Source organism: Apodemus sylvaticus, chromosome 12, assembly GCF_947179515.1.
Source record: "Apodemus sylvaticus chromosome 12, mApoSyl1.1, whole genome shotgun sequence".
NCBI lineage: Eukaryota > Metazoa > Chordata > Mammalia > Rodentia > Muridae > Apodemus > Apodemus sylvaticus.
In genome coordinates, this window is record NC_067483.1 from 26,826,150 (window position 1) to 26,833,270 (window position 7,121).

The following is a 7,121-nucleotide window of genomic DNA, read 5'->3' on the forward strand; positions in this document are numbered from 1 at the left end:
CTTTCCTCCCCTCCCTCTCCCTCCCTCTGCCTCTCTTTCCTCTGCCTCTCCCACTTTCTTTCCTCCCCCTCCCTCTCTCTCCCTCTGACTCTCTTCCTTCTTCTCTCTCTCTTTCTCCTTTCTCTTTTTTCTTTTTCTTTTGCCTTTTTCTTTTTCATGTGTGTACGAATAGTATATGTGCACACATGCACATGTGCGTGTGAGCCCACACCTGTGTAGAGAAGGGTGTTAAGTGCATGCCCTGCTTTATTGCTTCCTGCCTTATTCCCTTGAGACAGGCCCTCTCACCAAACCTGGAGTACGGCTGCCAGCTATACCCAGCCTCCATGATCCCCCTGTCTCTACAGTACTGGAGTTAACCACATCGGCACAACTATTCACATGGAAACTGGGATCCAGACTCAGGCTCACATGCTTGTTGGGCAAGTGATCTTACCCGCTGAGTCATCTCCCCAACTCTGAAACTCCTTTTTCAGTCCCTTGGGTGTGGCGTTTGTCTTCTAGAGCTGGAGGCATCTCAAGGAAAATGATGCCAACCTTTGCTCTGGAGCCAGCATCCTGCTGGACCCATGATTCCCCCAAGGCCCTGCAGCCTCCCAGGGACAGCTTGCCCCCTCCCCCAATAAGCAGTGCCAACCAAATTGATCATCCTGTCTAGAAGTCCTGCCTGGAATTTCACAGCCTCCCTGTGTCTTTTCTCCTCCGAACCAGAGCTAATGAAGAGATCTGTGGAATCTTCACCTCCATCTCCCGGAGGTTGAAATCTAATTAGGTTCTTCTCTGCAATTAATGATTCATAATTAAAGAGGAGCAGAGCCCGTGTGTCATTCTTGGGCTTCATCCATTAAACAACAATGTCCAATCTTGAAATCCCTCCTCAGACAGGCAGAGACGGCACTCGAGTGGGCTAGAAACTCTCCCGCTCTGCTAAACTAAATTTAATTATGCAAAGAGTGCAGAGGTCTGCCTTCCTCCTTCTTAGAAGTACTGTAATTAAAACTCAATTAGGGGCAGAGCTGGGCGACATCATTGTTTGGGTGTCACCCTGGTGAAGAGACAACTGCTCAGCACTGCTCACAGGGAGGCCAGATGCTGCCTGGAGCCTTCACCAAGGAAAGGGTCGTTTGGGTGGTCCTCTATTTCAACCAGCTTCTGGAAGCATCATACACCAGCATCCTTAGTTTAGCGGTATTTTCCTAAATGGTTCTTGGGGCTGGAAAGATGGCTCAGTGGGTAAAGCGCTCGCTGACACTGTAGAAAGTGTCAGGGTCTGAGCTTGGATCCCCAGCCTCCATGTCAATCCAGACACTGTAGCATGATGGCCCTCTCTGTTGGGAAGCTTCCTGAAGATGGGAAGCTGAGATAGAAGAATTCTCAGCCCCTGGTCCTGGAAAGGCTCAGTGCAGCAGTGTAGGGGAATACCAGGACAGGGAAGCGGGAAGGGGTGGATTGGGGAACAGGGGGAGGGAAGAGGGCTTTTGGGACTTTCGGGGAGGGGGGATCCAGAAAAGGGGAAATCATTTGAAATGTAAATAAGGAATATATCGAATAAAAAAATAAAAGGAGAAAAAAGAAGAATCCTCAGGAACTTGCAGACCAGCTAGCCTGGTGAATACAGTCATGAGCAAGCTAGTCATGTCTTGAACTAGCTGAACGGCAAGAACCAATGCCCCAGGTTGTATTGTTACCCTCACAGGCACACTGTTTCACCCACCGGCATTCACATACAAGCCGTGCATTCACATACAAGATGTGCATTCACATACAAGACGTGCATTCACATACAAACCGTGCATTCACATACAAGCCATGCATTCACATACAGAGAAGGGGGGGGAGATATAACGTAAGGGTTTTTTTTTTCCACACATCTAGGACAGAGGATGAAACAAGCCCCATCTGATCTATAGCTGCTCGCAATAGCACTAGTGTTTCATGCATTCTGTATATATACATACAAAGCCATGGAGTCCTTATTCAAAGACAGAGGGGTCCAAGAGCCTACAGCGTAAAACACTATCGCCAGGATGGAAGTCAAGCATGAGAGCTGTGCGTTTGTTATCATCCTGTTTTGAGCCATGTTTTCCCAGGCGGGGTGGTGGCTGTTAGTGGATGCTTCCTTGGCATGCAGAGGCCCTAGGTTCCATTCCCAGTACTTCATTACCTGGCTCTGGTGTTTGACTTTGGAGACAGCTCTCTCTCTAGCCAGAGACTAAGAGAACAGCACAAGCCAGAGCAGGCTGCCCACTTCTGCATGGTCCATGAGTAGCCATTTGCAGATAGGCCAGGCTTTCTACTTCTACAATGTCGGTGGTCAACATCCCCCACTACATTTCTGGGTGGGTTGCAAGGCAAGACTGTGACTACCTAACCACCCCACACAACAGTTCCTAAAGTTCTGGCTTTCCCACCCCGAGGGCAGGTGATGGTTTTCTCTCTGAGTAGCCGGGTAACTTTGGCCCTCAGCCAAGAGCAGAGAAGAGGCGGACGCCCGAACACCTGTCAACACCCTATGAATCACGGGAATCAGATAACAAGGTGGACCCTCAGGGCCAAGCTCAAGAGCCTGCTGATGCGTGTGAGTGTGATCCCCACCCTGAACCCAACTCCACCCCTCAGGGCCCAAATGTCAACCAGGCTGAGAAGGGCATCTCTACTCTAGGAATCCCAGCAGATACCCACCGCTTAGGGATGCCCAAGGGTTTGAGCGACTATACCCACTTCTGTCCTGTCCAAACACGCTGGCACGATGCTGGCACTTTGTACGGGCTCGGGGCTTATGAGCTGAGTTAGTGCACTCATCAGTGGCACGGGCTTAGCTCATCAGGGGACAGTATGGGAAGGATCAGAATCGCATGGCGGTCAAGTATCAGCGGTGGAACCTACAGCTCCCTGTCCCTTTCTGATCCAGGCTTGTCACTGTCCACATATCCAGGAGACTTCTATTCCCATTTTATATTTGGCAAATTGAGGCACACAGAAGCCCAAAGCTTTGGAGATGGTGAGATGGTTCAGTCAGCAAAGTGCTTGCAATTCAAGAGTGAGAAACCATGTTTGATTCCTAGAACCTCTGTGAACAGCTGGAAATGGTGGCACACACCTGTGGTGTTAGTGTTTGAGAGGCAGAGATAAGTAGATCCCTGTCATCATTATAGTCAGCTAAGGCCATTTGGCCAGCTTCAGACCAATGAAGAGACCCAGTCTCAAAAAGCAATGTGGACAGTACCTAAATGACACAAATATCACACACATACACACACACACACACACACACACACACACACCAAAATCTTTTCTCCAGGCTACACATACCACTGACATCAAGGGGCTGGATTGTCAGTTCAGCTAACCTGCTTCCAAAATCCCAGACATTGCCCCCACAAACAACCTACTTGCCATCTTAATCTTGAAATGGGGTTAAGCCGGCCCATGTCCTTCTTCCTGTCCCAGGAGTAGCAACAATAAGGACAAGGGGACAGAGGGGAGGATGCATCGATGGCAGAGGTGGTGGAAAAGACAAAGATAGGCTAGGGAGAGGGTCTTTCCTTGTTCCCTGGGTCAGGAGGCCCACTCTGTGGGTTTTGTGGAAGAGGCTATGAACATGCTGTGGTGCACTTGTGGAGGTCAGAGGACAATCTATCCTTATTTCCCATCCTGTTTGAGATGGGGTTTCTTTGTTGTGTGAGGAATCCAGCATAAGCCAGCCTGGCTGGTCTGCGAGCATCTGAGGATCCATCCCCCTGTCTCTTCCTCCAGGCTCATACTGGAGGGGATCACAGACACATGATACCATCTGGCTTTATCTGGGTTCTGGGAATTCACACTCAGGTCCTTATAACTGCACAGACATTCCTTACCCAGCAGCCATTTTCCTAGACACCCACTCCATAGTCTGCCTCTCTTCTCAAGCCCTCCACCCCTTCCAGACCTTTGCACTCCCAGCTTTTCCAGAGGCTAATGAGTTCACTCACCCCTGCCTCTTGTAACTGAGCCCTCCAACAACATGTCCTTGGGTCCAGGGTCATCGCCACACAGATGAACTTAGCTCTCTGGCAGGCCACACAGGCTCAATCCAGTTACTGACCTGCTTGCAGGTAAGTGTTGGCCCTCTTAGCTTCTAAGACTCCCTATTGTCCCCTTGGGAAGGCAAGGCTGCTCCCAGGTGACAGCCATTGGATTTTGACAGACAAAGACAAGCGAGGTGCCAGTGGCTCTGCCAGGGCCGTGACGGCGCTTTAGCGGGATTCTCAGTGTTGCGGTGTAAGGAGCATGGGTAGCTCTTGTTCCTACCCTATCACTGAGGAGGGAGCATGCAGCTTCACACCGCTTCTTCCCATTAGCATGGCCTCACATGTTCTGCTCTAGTGAGAATACCCCTGTTCCTTGGGCAGAGAACACAGCAGCTTATTTTTCTACGGCCATAGGACCATGATCCCGAGAAAAATAAATGGGCTGGGAGATGGCTCAGTGGGTGAAGGCACTTGCTTTCATAAGGTCCTGAGTTCAAATCCTGGAACTAACATGAAAATCTGAGTGTGGTTTCGAAGGCGTATATAATCCCAGCATGGGGCAGCATGGGGCAGCATGGGGCAGCATGGGGAGGGGGTTATGCATAGACAATGGGGATTTCTGGCTGCCAGGTTATCTCTGGTTCAATGAAAAACTGTCTCAAAGGAATAAGAGAGGGGTAGATCAGGACACCTGGCATTCTTCTCCAACATCTGGACATCCACATGACTAGGGGTACTCAGCTACACACATGTGGTCATAGACCACACACATTCACATACACACACAAAGAAAAGTTAATTTAAGAGATGCGGTCTATACATGTACAAGGAAGTAAAATGAGGCTGAAGCAAGCTGGGTTCTGATCTCATTCTGTCAGAACCTTTGATAACCTGTGCAAGCCGGAACATCATTCTGAGCCTCTGCTGTCTGGACCCGTTCTGTGTTCGTTTCTCGCTAAAGGATAAATGACTAACACAGTGAGTGAGGCTGATCTCTAACACGATGAGCTTTTTGGTCAAGCTGAGAAGCAGGTAGGCTTGAATCCTGGACTGAAGGTTTTCCACCTGTGGGTGGGGCTTAAGGAACATGCATCCGGCCATGGACTTTAACTGTTCTACAGGCTGGGGCGGTAAGTTAGGGGGTCACCCTACACAGCTCTCTAATGTCACAAAAGGATATCCTGAAGCTGAGAAGGGCAGTGATCTTTCTATCTCTCTGTGTCTCTGTGTCCATCTGTCTCTCTCTCTCTCTCTCTTTCTCTTTCAATAGAATCTCACCATGAAGGCTTAGCTAACCTGGAACTCACTAAGCAGAATGGCTAGCCTAGAACTCACAGAGATCCACCTGCCTCTGCCTTCGAGTGCTGGGATTAAAGTGTACTGTCATATTATTAAAATATTAATATTAAAAGCAGGGAGAGAAAAAGGTCAAGTAACATATAAAGGCAGACCTATCAGAATTCCACCAGACTTCTCACCAGAGACCAAGAAAGCAAGAAGATCCTGAGTAGATCTCATACAGACTCTAAGAGAGCACAAATGCCAGCCCAGACTACTATACCCAGCAAAACTCTCACCATAGATGGAGAAACCAAGATATTCTATGATAAAACCAAATTTACACAATATCTTTCTGCAAATCCAGCCCTACAAAGAATAATAGGGGGAAAACACCAATACAAGGAGGGAAACTATACCCTAGAAAAAGCAAGGTAGTAATCTTCTTTCAACAAACCCAAAAGAAGATAACCACACAAACATAAAAATAACATAAAAAATAACAGGAAGCAACAGTCACTATTCCTTAATATCTCTTAACATCAATGGACTCAATTCCCCAATAAACAGACATAGACTAAGGGACTGGATATATAAACAGGACAGGACCCAGCATTTTGCTGCATACAGGAAGCACACCTCAGTGTTAAAGACAAATACTGCCTCAGAGTAAAAGACTGGAAAACAATTTTCCAAGCAAATGGTTCCAGGAAACAAGCTGGAGTTGCCATTCTAATACCAGATAAAATTGACTTTCAACCAAAAGTCCTCAAAAAAGGCATGGAAGGACACTTCATACTCATCAAAGGAAAAATCTATCAAGAAGAACTTTCAATTCTGAACATCTATGCACCAAATGCAAAGGCACCCACATTCATAAAAGAAAGTTTACTAAAGCTCAAAGAACACATTGTACCTTACACAATAATTGTGGGTGCCTTCAACACCCCAATCTCCTCAATGAACAGATCAGGGAAACACAAACTCTACTGAGACACAGTGAAACTAACAGAAGTTATGGACCAAATGGTTTTAACAGATATCTATAGAACATTTCATCCTAAATTAAAAGAATATACCTTCTTCTCAGCACTTCATGGTACCTTCTCCAAAATTGACCATATAATTGGTCACAAAACAGACTTCAACAGATACAAGATTAAATTAATCCCATGCCTCCTATCAAATCACTATGGAGTAAGGGTAGTCTTCAATAGCAACAAAGACAACAGAAAACCCACATACACATGGAAGCTGAACAATGTTCTACTCAATGATACCTTCCTTGGTCAAGGAAGAAATAAGGAAAGAAATCAAAGACTTTAGAATTTAATGAAAATGAAGGCACACAACATACCCAAACTTAAGGGACACAATGAAAGCAGTGCTAAAAGGAAAAGTTATAGCTCTGAGTGCCTCCAAAAAGAAGCTGGAGAGAGCATACACTAGCAGCTTAACAGCACACCTGAAAGCTCTAGAACAGAAAGAAGCTAATACATCCAATAGGAGTACACAGCAGGAAATCATCAAACTCAGGGCTAAAATCAACCAAGTAGAAACAAAAAGAACTATACAAAGAATCATCAAAATGGGAGCTGGTTCTTTGAGAAAATCAACAAGATAGATAAACCCTTAGCCAGATTAACCAGAGGGCACAGAGATAGTATACAAATTGACAAAATCAGAAATGAAAAGGGAGCTATAACAACAGAAACTGAGGAAATTCAAAAAAAAATCATCAGATCCTACTACAAAACCCTATACTCAACACAACTAGAAAATCTGGATGAAATGGACATTTTTCTAGACAGATATCAAATACCAAAGTTAAAT